This window comes from Coffea arabica, chromosome 10c (genome assembly GCF_036785885.1).
Source record: "Coffea arabica cultivar ET-39 chromosome 10c, Coffea Arabica ET-39 HiFi, whole genome shotgun sequence".
NCBI lineage: Eukaryota > Viridiplantae > Streptophyta > Magnoliopsida > Gentianales > Rubiaceae > Coffea > Coffea arabica.
This window is the reverse complement of record NC_092329.1, coordinates 50,544,749-50,557,578: the sequence shown is the minus strand read 5'-3', so window position 1 is coordinate 50,557,578 and position 12,830 is coordinate 50,544,749.

The following is a 12,830-nucleotide window of genomic DNA, read 5'->3' as shown; positions in this document are numbered from 1 at the left end:
AAGCATTATCAGGCAATAAAGACTGAGTGCAAATGTATGAATTCCATTTGGAACAGGTTGAGAAATGCCCAGAATACATTGATGGTTTCTTAGGACCATACAACGTGCGTTATCCGTGCTTCATCCTTTAAACCCTTTACATTCTGTTTGTCATTTATCTGAGTGTTTTCATGGGATAATTTTGTTTATTTTTATACTTCATCTCTGTAATTATGGAGTAGTTTATGCTCACAAAATTTTTCTTATACTTTTGTGTCAAAACGTAAATAATATATAGAGCAAGAGTAGTTCAAGAGTTGGAAACCGTAAAGATTCCTGTACAAGCTCTAATAATTGATACAAGTACCCAAACACTCTTTTAAGTGAAGTTCATTGAATCATATAGCTGTTGAGCTAAAGAAGCTAAGGCACAGGTGCTAAGGTCAATTTCTCTAGGATTCTAGATTGAGCCTATTGAAAGGGCTCCAGGATTAGTGGAGCTTAAGCCTAGCGTTGGTGAGCCTTGGCTTGGATAGAGGGATGTGAAACCAGTATAAGGAGTGCTACTGCAAAGAATATATTAGCTCATAGGATAAGGGTACAAGCTTGCCTCAATTTAATGGAATAAATTGTTAGAACCAGTATAAATAAAATTGCATTTCCTCTTTTGATGAATTTTGTGATCTTTCCTATTATATTATGTGTCCTACCAATCATTTCTATTATTATGCTTTGCCCTACCATGCTTATTATGCTATTGTCTGTGAGAAAATAAACGTGTTTTTTTTTAAAGCCTCAACCAATTTTCAGACTATTATGATTGAAATTTATAAGGAAACAAAGAGATTTCAGTGGTATGTATGCACTGCGAGAGGCAAATATTGAACCACAAAAATTACCAAAAGGTTAAAAAAAATAGCAAGAAAAATCAACAGAATTAGTATATCTCTTTGTGTAATGTGAAATAGGTTTAATTAGTTTTGTTTTTCATTTAAGTATGAAAAATTGATGTAAATAAGCAAAAAAAAAAAAAAAAACAAGTTTAAAAAGTGAATAGCAAGCTTCTCTATTCATGTGAAGGTGTTAAATTGCTCTCTTGTCCATTCTTTTGGTAGGGAAGTGAGGTATTTCGCACTAAAGCAACTACGACTGTACGAGGAAGAGGCCATTGGGAGATACTTGGCCAACATCAGGGATCCTGGTAAAAGGTAAAAGATCAATATTATAACTTTGTTACATGACTTATTTATGCTAATTCTGGTACGCAAGGGTTTCCAATTATTTGGCAATAATTCAATTTAGAAACTTGTGGTTAGATGAAAGTTATACATATGCTAATTCAAGAAATAGACTAGGCAACTTCTTTTAGTTCCCTAGAAATCATTTAAAGTGTTATGTATGATTTAACACCATCCATTTAATTTTATTTTCTCTATGATTTTTTGTTTTTTTCTTTTGCAAATGTATGTGTGCACTTTAAGTTATAACAAAATTGTTTCGTTACATTTTTTTGACCTTTTCTTTTCGCAATTTATGGTATTGTCTAAAAAGATTACGGTTTAAGAAAATTCAAAATGCAGCACATTATGTTATAGCTTGAGTGTAAAATGCACGAAATCTAGTAATGATGAAGCACGAAAGGGAGACTTTTCGAACAATGAAGCACGAAAAATGCACGAAATTTAATAATGATGGTGGAGCATTGAGCTTTTTTTTTTTTTGGTAAATTTATACTAGACAAAGTGACCCTATATGAATTTAAAAAAAAATCGAATTTCTATTCAATGGAAGAGGGTAGAAGTGGAAACAAAACCAAACAATGCAACAACTACAAGCCCAAAAACTCATCTAAAGATTTAGTCAAACCCAAATATCGTAGATTCAGTTGACTCGTCTCAAGATGCATGCTCATTCGAATATTTGGACCATTTTAGGTGACTCGTTACGTAGGTTCATTTGAATATTAGGCTCAAGATGTACTCCAACTCGATTATCGTATATTACTATAATGTACGATATTTGGTGCAGTTTAGTTGATTTTATATTAGGAGTGGTTTAGTTGATTTGATTAGGAGAAGCCGAGTTCATATTTTGTTTCTCAATGAATTAGTTTATGAGTGATTCAGCTAGTGGTCTCTCCCTTATCGAATTTTGTGTTCTTTTGCTGTAATTCCTATGGAAAACAGTCAAATTCACAAATATAGTAGCCATTGAATACATTCTTTTTCCGGTTTATTTGCTATTTTCTGCATCATTTATATCCAATAGGCAGGGTTTTTAAAACCTATATATGAAATTTCATAGGCATCGGACTGCACAAATTAATATTAGATTGTTTTGGTGTTTGCAGTTTGACTCTTTTTAACAGTGTAGAGGCTGAAAAAAATAGTACCTAACTTGTATCACAATTGAAATGTCATGGCCGAATTGTCACGCCCGAACTACATTGGTTGGACATACTGAAACTAGATTGGAGATTGAGCTCTTGATCATTCTTAAGCTGTATACCGTGTGAGATTCTGTTCTGGTTATAGTAACTCATTGTTACCCATGCATAGACCTAATAAAAAGTTCAGAAAATTTGTGAGAATTGAACCAACCAAAGTTCTAAGTTAATAATGTAATACAACTTGCCTGAGGTATGTTGAAAAGGAAAAAAAAAATAATTGCCTAAGGTACATGAGGAAATTTGTGGAAGAAGCCCCAGGGTGGCATTGGGCTACTTCTTTAGATTATAGCCAAAAAAAATAAAAAGTTGGTGAATTGTTGCTTTGATAAAATTCGTGTACTAAACTATAGCTGCTATGCTGACGGAACATGGCAGGTAGATAAATTTTTTTTTTTGGTCCAAATGACAAAGGCTACCGTGCTTACTAATTAAGCACGGCATTAATTGAAGAAGTAGAGGGAAAAGAGTTAATGGCAGTATTAATAGTAACGCCACTAGTACTGAGATGATAAAAGAAGAACCTTTGCGATTCGGTAAAAATTGAAGATGCTGTTGCTGTGGTGGAGATGGAGTCGGGCATGCCTCTTTTCTTCAAACCGCACAACGAATTTACTCCTATGTTTTTAGAATCGGACCGGGTATCGACTCGATCAAGTTCAGGGGTCAATGGATTCAACCGGATTCGATAGGGGTTGAACCGGATGACGTCATAAATAAAAATTATTTAAAAATTAAAATATTATATGTAAAATACTTAATAGCATGTAAGTATTAATAAATATATATTCATATATATTTGATATTTTAAATATATTTAACAAGAAAATACAAAGAAATTAGAACAATCAAGTAATAATTTATACTATTTAATGAGTATTAACAAGTTTGGAATTAAAATTATGGACTTAATTGAAAAATAATACCAAACTTTAAGAAAATATTGATAAAGTATGAAATATTTGAGGTATATTAATAATTTTTAACAATCTAGGGTTCAAAACATAATATTGAAAAAATTTGAATTTTTTTTTAAATGCTGTTTGAACCGGAAAAATCCAATTTTTTCCGGTCAAACCCGATTTTTGACCGGATTTTTACTTATCCGGTTTTCAGCATGATTCGGACCGAACACATGGCTAGTTTTCGGTTCAATCGGTCGAACCGGCCTGTCCGATCCCGAGTTTTAAAACATAGATTTACTCTGGCATTCTCTTTCTTGCTCCTTTTGGCTTATAATTAGGGATAATTTCAGAAACCTCCCCTGAGATTTTTTAATAATTTCACTCGACTCATTTAAAGTTTTAAAAATTACACCTACTTCCCTTGCCAATTTAAAATGACAATTCTAACTTTAATATTTTAATAAAACTCCATTTTTTCTTGTAACTTTTAATATCATCCAATTTTTTTTGAAACTTTTAATTCCTAATATCCATTCAGATCAAACGTTAAACTAGTAATATTTATTTGATAGCTTTTAATATCATCCAATTTTTTTGTAAATCATTTTTTTGTATCAAAATTAAGAACAAATCAACAATAATTAAAACTAAATGGCCAAAAATTACTACCAAACTATGGTAGTTCTATCATTAAACTAGTCCACAAACTTTTATTTAAAAAATAGTCCATAAACTTAAAAAAAAAAAAGATAGCACTTTCTTCTCTATTTTTTTAAAAAATCTATATCCCCAATAAAGCACTATAAAAAAAGTTTATTATAGCAAAAGATTTATAGTTAATTATCGAATAATAAATATTGACGTGAAAAAATTGAGACTCTTTTTCTTTTTACAATTGTGCCAAATTACTTTACAATTGTTTGAAAGAACAAATTTAAACTTTATAAAATAATGGTATTTATTAAAATTTTGATCCTATTTTAAGGTTTGGTTATCAAAGTATCAAATCAAGGGAGGTAAATATAATTTTTTAAACTTTAAGGAGCCTAAGCAAAATAATAAATAATTTCAGGGAAGGCTTCTGAAATTATTTAAAGAATGTATATAAACTGGGAAGGGGGTGCTAAAGCATGGTCGTCCTCCATGTCTTGCTCACGTACGGGTTGTTATCAAAGTGGCCGAGCTGGAAATCTTTTTTTTTTCTTCTTTCTCTTTTCTTCTTTTTCTTTTTTTTTGTCTTTCTTCTTTCTTGGAACCCGACGTCTTTCTTTTCTTTTCTTTCTTTGTTTTGAAAGTTATCGGCGTCCTCCATCAAACGCCTTTTGTCCTTGGAACCCAACACTAATCATAGCATCTCTGCTAGCAACCTTATAAGAAAGGTCCTTGGAACCCAACACTAATTATAGCATCTTTGCTGAGCAGCGTGCTTTTTATATTGTATTTATTGAGCTGTTAAAATTGGGATGGTGATGATTATTAGCTTCCTATTAAAAGCAGATAATAGGACCCTAGAATCGTAATATATCGCTGCCCAACAATAATCAATGTATAATCTTACAGTTTACACGGCAGCTATACATCCAGCCCGCCTGTGCGCTGATTTCGGCCGTCTTAATGGTTCCTCGGATTTCAGACACAGGCACTCTTTACGCCTTTTCATGGATCTTCTAGGCCCGACTTTCTATGACCAGAGGTGGAGAGTAGCTTTTTCAGTCCTTCTTCTTGCCGGCGTCTCACACCTTTTTTTCCTCTCCTCCACCTTATTTTGGACCTGTTCCTCAACCTTTGCTGGTTCTGTTGCATTTCTTTGGGCTCTTACTCTCACCATCAATATACTCCTTGCTGCTATTAGCTGGTAGAGGTTCTCGTTCTATTTTTACTTTTTGATTCTTTTTTTGTTATATTTCTTGCTTCCTGTCTATCCAGGTTCTGAGCTTAATTAGCCTGTGCTTCTATCACTCTGCACTCATTTTCGCTTGTTTACTTATTAGCATTTTCCCTTAGTTAGATTAGCTCCTGTCCCTATACTGCTTTTCCATTGTGCCTGCTGCTTAGATGCTTTACGTTTGTCTGCGCCTTGGCTGGCTATGTTGTGTGCGTTCACTTTGTTAGCTCCTTTCTTTGCTTCTTTCTTTATTTTTAGCACCGTTGTTTTACATGCTGGTGTTTTTAAAGCTACTGCTATTCCTCTTGTTTGTATGTCTTTGGTTTTATTTACTTATTTTTCTCATTACGTGTGTCCTTGTTCGTAGAATTGTTCTTTATCATTTCTTCCTAGAAGTGCCACTGCTGTTTTGCTCAGTTCATGTGTCGTTTACGTTCGGTCCGTTTCTTCTGTTTCTTGCATGCAGGTTGTTCGTTCCATCTCCTACAGTTAAAGGTACTCTCTTCTCTTCCACTGTGTGAACTTTGCTGCTAAAACTTCGTTATCATTCACTCTTCTTTGTTGCTGCTTAGCCTTCATGCTCATTCCATCTTTTGTCGATTTGTTTAGCCTCTTTTTTTTTTTTTTTCTCTTTTCCCACTTTATGACCTTTGCTGCTAAGCTTTCGTCATCATTCAAACTTTTTGTTGCTGATTGACCTTTATGTTCACTCCCACTTTTGTCGATTTGTTTGGCCTCTTCTGTTTTCCCTTTTCCAGTTTTCTTGCTTTCTTCTTCTGCTATTTCCTTTTCCTTCCTTGTTTCTATTATTTCTGCCTATTCCGTTGAATGGCTTGTCTGCTACGGACGTTGTGTGGTATGGAAATAAAAGACATTTCCTGCCTTGTCGATGTTCTGCTGCTTTATGGCTGATAGATGCCTTCTGTCTGGGAAAGCATGAGTTTTTTACTTCAGTAGTACCAGCTTCATGGATAGAAATGCCAAGCGCGTCGCAAACGTTATGCCGAGATGCCCCAGGAAAAGAAGGCAGATCTCTTGCGGCGCCGCAGGGAATCTATGCTAGACAGTAATTTTGTCGCACTGCCGACCTCAAAAAAAACTATATCCATTAGTTGTTCTTTCTTATCGAGTTGCTGTATTGAGTGCTGGAATTGTTAGCTCCTTCATAATGTCTTCTGTGGTGGGGCGTCTGCAGCTACAGGTATTAGCGCTAATCTGCTGTTCGATGCAGCAATTGCCTTCCTGCTTATTTCCAACATAAGTCAATACATTTTTTTTTTTAGGAAGGCAAATGAAATGTCCAGGGCTCAAAAAAAAAATTTTCACAATGCTAAAACTATTCCTTCCAAGTCCAAAAAAAGTATATTTCGACTTCAAAAGAGTTTAAAATGATAAAACTTAATTTGGTATTTTATGCAAAAAATGCCGTGGAAATTTGATTTGGTCTGCTGCATTTACAACCAATGGAAAAAGCCTGCGGAAATGTGATAGTTGGAGTAATTATTCTCTCTCTCTCATATGTATTTGAAGATAACTTTCCAAATTTCACCACTTAAAGAGCTCTAAATCTTCCATCCTTTTTTCTTGGAATTTTGATTTAACTGGATCATGTAATTACGATGTTGAAGCTATCAATTAGCAGCATTTCCTAAAGTCCACTAATTAAAAAAACCTAGCACATCACTTGAATTTGAAAACTTACCAAACTTATAAATGACTATAATTCAAAAAGGATATAAATGACTATAACAAAAAATGAAATAACAAAATTAATTAATTTAGCAACACTAAATTTAATTTTGACTTAAAACATAAACATGTTCTCTCCAAAAAAAATGAAAAAACCATTAGTGTGCCCGTTGTGATTATTACATGTTTCCTTTTCCAATGACCAGTAATGGTTCAGCTGTTGCTATTAAATAGTTAATGAGTTCCAGGATTTTTAAGCATGCTTTCTCTATAACCAATAGCACGCCTTCAGGTAATAACTCACTCACTTAATTTCATCTCACTGTTCACCAGACACTTTCACAACAAACTTATTCAGTCTTACGTATTTCTCCTATATATACCCACACAACAAAACAACTACTGCAACATAGACTTAACAACTACTAGCAGATGTTCACTGCAGCTCATATATTATTCCATTCTCTGCAGCTTCTTTTTTCTTTGCCAGTTTAGACTTAACAAATGAAAAACTCTCCTGCTGAAAAAATTGCCCACAACACATGCCTTCTTCCAGACATTTCATTTACTTGTTCCCAAAAATATCCAAGGTACGTGTCGAAGGTAATAGGAGAAAAAAAAATTTTTCTTACATTTCCAGTATATAGTCTATAACCATGCTACGAATCCAAAAAAACTTTCAAACGAACTAAATAATTTCTCTGTATGACAAATTTTCTTCTGAAATACAAGTTCACTGTCCCCTCAACCTGGGCATATTTACACCGCACGGTGAACATCTCCTAGTTCAAAGAATGTATATAAACTGGGAAGGGGTTGTCAAAACATGGTCGTCCTTCGTGTGCATTGCACGTGGTTTTGTGTGAGAAATTTTTGTTTTGAGGAATATTCTTTTGTGCGTTGGAATCCAAAACAGATTAATAAGAAAGGCTCTTCTTTTGTTGTCTTGGAACGAAAAGGGCTTAGCATAAAAAAAGCATAAAAAAACAAGCATGCATCTGCTGCGACTCACTGCCCAATGTGCCAGTCACACTTCCCATATGTGTCACCTGGATTTGGGGCAGGGACGGTCATCAGTATGACCGTCCCTGCACGATTTTTGTGCGGCTGAAATTACACCATGTAATTCGATTTTCGCGCCAAGTGTGGAACCCATCACTATCTGTTGTGAAAATACATCATGTGAAAAAAAAGTTACACGATGTACAAAGAAAGTTACATGGTGTTGATAATGACCAAAATTGGCAGGTGTTATAGCAGATGCAGCGGAACACCAGAACAAACAAGAATAGACAAGAACAACTTGGGGGAAATCAGATTTTATTAGGGTTGTAATCGGAATAGTTTACAGACTAAAATAAGGTGTATATATATACAACCAAACAGATTGGACCCAAAATAGGCCCAAAACAAGACCCAAAATAAAACAGACACGGTAACTAATATATACCGTAAGCTTCGGGGGCGTTGCTCCCGAACCCCCACCGGGGGCAACGCTGCCCCCCGGGCCTCCCAGTCGGGGCGCGTCGCCCCCTGGACCCCCGACTCGCTGACCGGGCAGCGAGACCCCCGTACAGCTCAGCGAGGGTTGAAGATCTAATTCAAGACATCTCAACAGCAGGGACGGTTGCACCTGACATCTCAACAGCAGGGACGGTTGCAGGTGCAACCGTCCGTGCCCCGAGTCCCTTTCACCTCCCTTCTCTTAGAAACTTTCTCAAAGTCTCTCACTTCTATTCGTTTGCCCACCAGAATAGAACAGAAAAAAGCAGATGACTCCTTTGTCTCACCCATTCCTCCTCATTTCTTTGTTGATGGCCAATTCCTCTCAAACTCTCTCTTCAGTTAACAAGAAATGGGAAACAAGGATAAAGGGGGAAGATGTTTGATTCTTCTCGGCCATCTGAATCACTTTTTTTCAAATGTAATCATGGTAAACTTTCACTCATTTTGCCTATGTTTAATGTGCTTTTTTCTTTTTTCTTTTGCTAACATTTTCCTACTTTGTTTTGATTTAGTCTCTCCAAACATAGGAGCAAGAACCTTCATCCCTCTGCTAAGATGTGGAATAATCTGATATAGGTACCCATCATATCTAAAATTTTTTACCTTCATAAACAATTTCGTTGATATAGATCATTTTTTCGGGTATTGTTGGAACCTTTTTTCAGAAATATGTGTCCAGTTATTGTTTATTTAAAGTTTGCAATTTAAGTTAGAGAATTTATTAAAAGGTAAGGTTTGTATGCCCTCATTTCTTATTTTATTGCATTTTTTTTCTTTCTTCTGCTTTCTCCATGGCTTAGAGCATTTCAAACCATTAATGAATAATTTTAGGAAGTCTAAAAGGAAAGGAGGGAAAAATTAGAAAGTTTCTTCTCACGAGAGTTTTTTTACTGCTTGTAATTTCCAATGGTAAAATTCAAGATGAACAAATAATTTTATTGTTTGACAAGTAAATAAGAAATGAAAAACTTCCGCTAAATTTGTTTTTTCTTTCCATTATGCCCTAATTACTTGCTCTCTTGCAATATGTTTCATGTGTCCTTTTTAACTAATATTTCCTTGGCACGAAGCATCTCAGACCATTACTGACAATTTTCAGATAATTTCTTCTCGCATGAACGTCTACTCTACTCTTAAATATCAATGGTGGAATTCAAGTTTAAAAGGTAATACCTTTACCTTTCAACCAATATTTATTCTTCTGCAAGAATAACAAAGATGCAAATGTCTCGCTGTTGGAGCTCCTGTTTTCTTGGCACCTTTTTTTCCTTTTAGATTTGTTTTTAGTTTTTTTTTTCCAGTGTTGTAGTTGCATGTTTGAAGATTTTGTCACGGATTACTAACATTCCTCAGCAGATGAATGGTAAGTTTTATGGAACTGAAAAGTACTTGTTATATATTTCCTTTTGACCGATAAAGAAAATAGTTAGCTATCTTTCTTTAAATTTGAGAGATTTCTCGCTTTCATGTGGTGCTTTAAGGCTGTAAATTTTGGCTCTTGTTCAATATAGCAGAAAGTTACTCTATTCCCTGAGTTTGTTCTTGAGTATGGTAAATATTTAATTCATTTTAGTTGGCTTTAATTTAGGTGGTTTTACTCCCTAGCTTTTTCAAATGATCAGGAACAAATGGTCACTTGTGAAAAGATTATCTAGAAATTTTGAAAGTGGGAAAAGTCATTTGATTCTAAGTATTTTTTTTACTCTGGATTTTCAGCTGATCTGCTTTTGCATTTTTTTTCTTTTTCGTGGTTATCTACCTTGCAGGTTTATATACAACTCTTGACTCACAAAAGGCAATCTGTGAGATGTCTCAAACAATGAGTAGGAGTAGTAATAACATTATCATTTTTGAACAGGCTGTAAATTATGTATCATAAACTGGAAATGGATCATATTGCTACATCGTTATTATATTTCTCTTTTAATCTAAAAATTTTCATACTTCATTGCATCCATCCAAAAAATGGCTCTTCCTTTGTTTTTGAAACTTATTTTTACTCAGTTTACATATCTTGGTTTGATTCCTTTTTAGGTGAAAATGTGAGCAGGAGGTGATGGTAATTTTGCTAGAGGCTTCAAGATTTTAATTGATTTACTCGTAAATGCTTCAAATTGAATAGCAAGAGATATATCTACACTTCCTTCGTGGTTTGCCTCAATGTACTTGATTATACAGATATACTACAGGAAATTCTATGTAAAAAACTCCATAATTAAATAAAATTTTTCTTAACTTTCACCCTTTTGTTTGCCTAAACAAATCATGAAGGAACTTCGCTATGCAGTTTATTTTCTCTCTTTTTTTTAGCTTCAACATGCTGATTTTTTTTTCCTGCCTATAAGTTGACATGTGATTGATCTTTTGGAGGTGATAATCTAATGAAAATGGAGGGATATTTTCTTGAGAATTAGCAATCAGTAGCTGCTTCAAGTTTATCTGTTTCTAAAACCAATCATAACTACTTCTCCATCTCTTCGGTATTTATTATATCAATATTTTTATCTTTCGGGATTTTGATTGGATGTATCCTATTAAAAATATGGAGTTTCATTCTAATCACCACGTTGAGATATGTAACCTATGTCAGGATACATGTCATTTGGGTCAATTTAGGTAGTGATGAACTACCATATATTGGTTTTGATGTCATTTGGGTAGTTTTGCTATATCACTTCCCCTGCTATACTGGGATTTGAATTTGTTGCCTCCACTGGAGTGTTATGGCTTTCGACCTTACTGTTACAGCAAAAAGGAAATTGTTTATTCAAAAATAGAAAGAAAGGAAAAAGTTAGAGAAATTAACTAGGAATTGGCTTTATTAGTGAAAATTCTGAGTTTCAGTTAAGGTGATTCTCAATATGTTCTTCCCAGCAACTGCAAAACTTTTTCTACCAACAATGTACTAACCCAATGGTTTGTTATGTCCTGGCAATATCCAAGAAGATCAACTTTCGGTTGTGCCAAGCTGGCATCCAAGCTGGCATCCGAGCGGGAGGAGTTAGTTGAAGAATTCGTTAGAGGGAATCTTTTCTGTTAGTTGGTAGCTTATGCGTGTATTGAGCAGAGTTGTATAAATAACCGAAAGGATGTATTGTTCGGCAGCTATTTGATCATTTTGCATTCTAATTCCATTTCTGATAATCATTTCAGACATCTTCTCTCTCACTCTTTCTCTCTTTCTCCCTCAAATCTGCTCATCTCAAATCTGCTATTTTCTTACAACTCTCTTGCTCAGGAAGTTAACCACAACAGTGGTATCAGAGCTGGTGGTCCTTGGACTATCAGCTGGAAACAATCATGGCCGAAGGAACTAGAATGAAGAGCTTCGAGGAACAATTGCGCAAACAGGAAGCGCGGATCCAAACGATTCTGGATTCCACAGCAACATTGGAAGAAAAGGTGGGAGATACCTTCCAGGATATGAAGGCACTGCTGGAAGCCAATCGATTGGAAATGAAGACATTCATGACCGAGATGACCAATCAATTCAGTACCTTCGTGAGGGGTGTGCATGGAGATAGGGGAATTCTGGGGAGCCCCAACCACAATCAAGGGACTCAAGCCGGGAGAATGATGGATGGAGGAACTGGTGGGGGAGCAATGATGAGGAATCACTACACAGTTGCTGTTCCTAAGTTGGAATTTCCCCAATTCAAGGGGAACAACCCCAGAGAATGGATAAGGAAGTGCGAGAAGTTTTTTCACCTTTGCAGAATCCCTGAGGAGAATCAGGTGGATATGGCAGAGCTATACTTAGAAGGGCGAGCTGATTTATGGTACCATAACTTTAAAAGAAGCAGAGGAGGAGTGGCTTGGAGCGAATTCAAGGAGGAAATTTGTAGCAGATTCAAGGAATTGGGGGAGGATGATGTCATCGAGGAGTTCAACAAGCTACAACAGACCTCATCTGTACTGGCTTACCAGGAAAAGTTTGAGGAACTTAGAGCTTTGGTGTTGGCTAAGGTTCCTAATCTGTCAGAATCATATTACGTGTCTTGCTTCTTGAGTGGACTGAAGAATGAAGTCAAGACTGCGGTTAAAATGCACAAACCAGACTCCCTGAAATTAGCCTTTGAGAAGGCTAGGTGGCAGGAACATCTCTTGGAAGCACTCTCCAAAAACAATAGAGTGCCTTACAGGAGTCCCCTGCCATCTAGTCTTAATGGGGGATACATTGGCGCCAATGGAAACAGGAGGATGCAACCAAACAATATCGAGGAAACAAAAAAAAGGAATGACTCTCAACCTGTCTTTAAGAAGATCTCACCTTCTGAGTTTCAGTACAGAAAGGACCATCACCTGTGTTTCAAATGTGGGGAAAAATTCTCCCCTGGTCATACTTGTAAGAACAAGGAACTTCACATGCTGCTGGTAGATGAGGAGGAATCAGATAAAGAGGAGGAAGAGGAGGTTATTG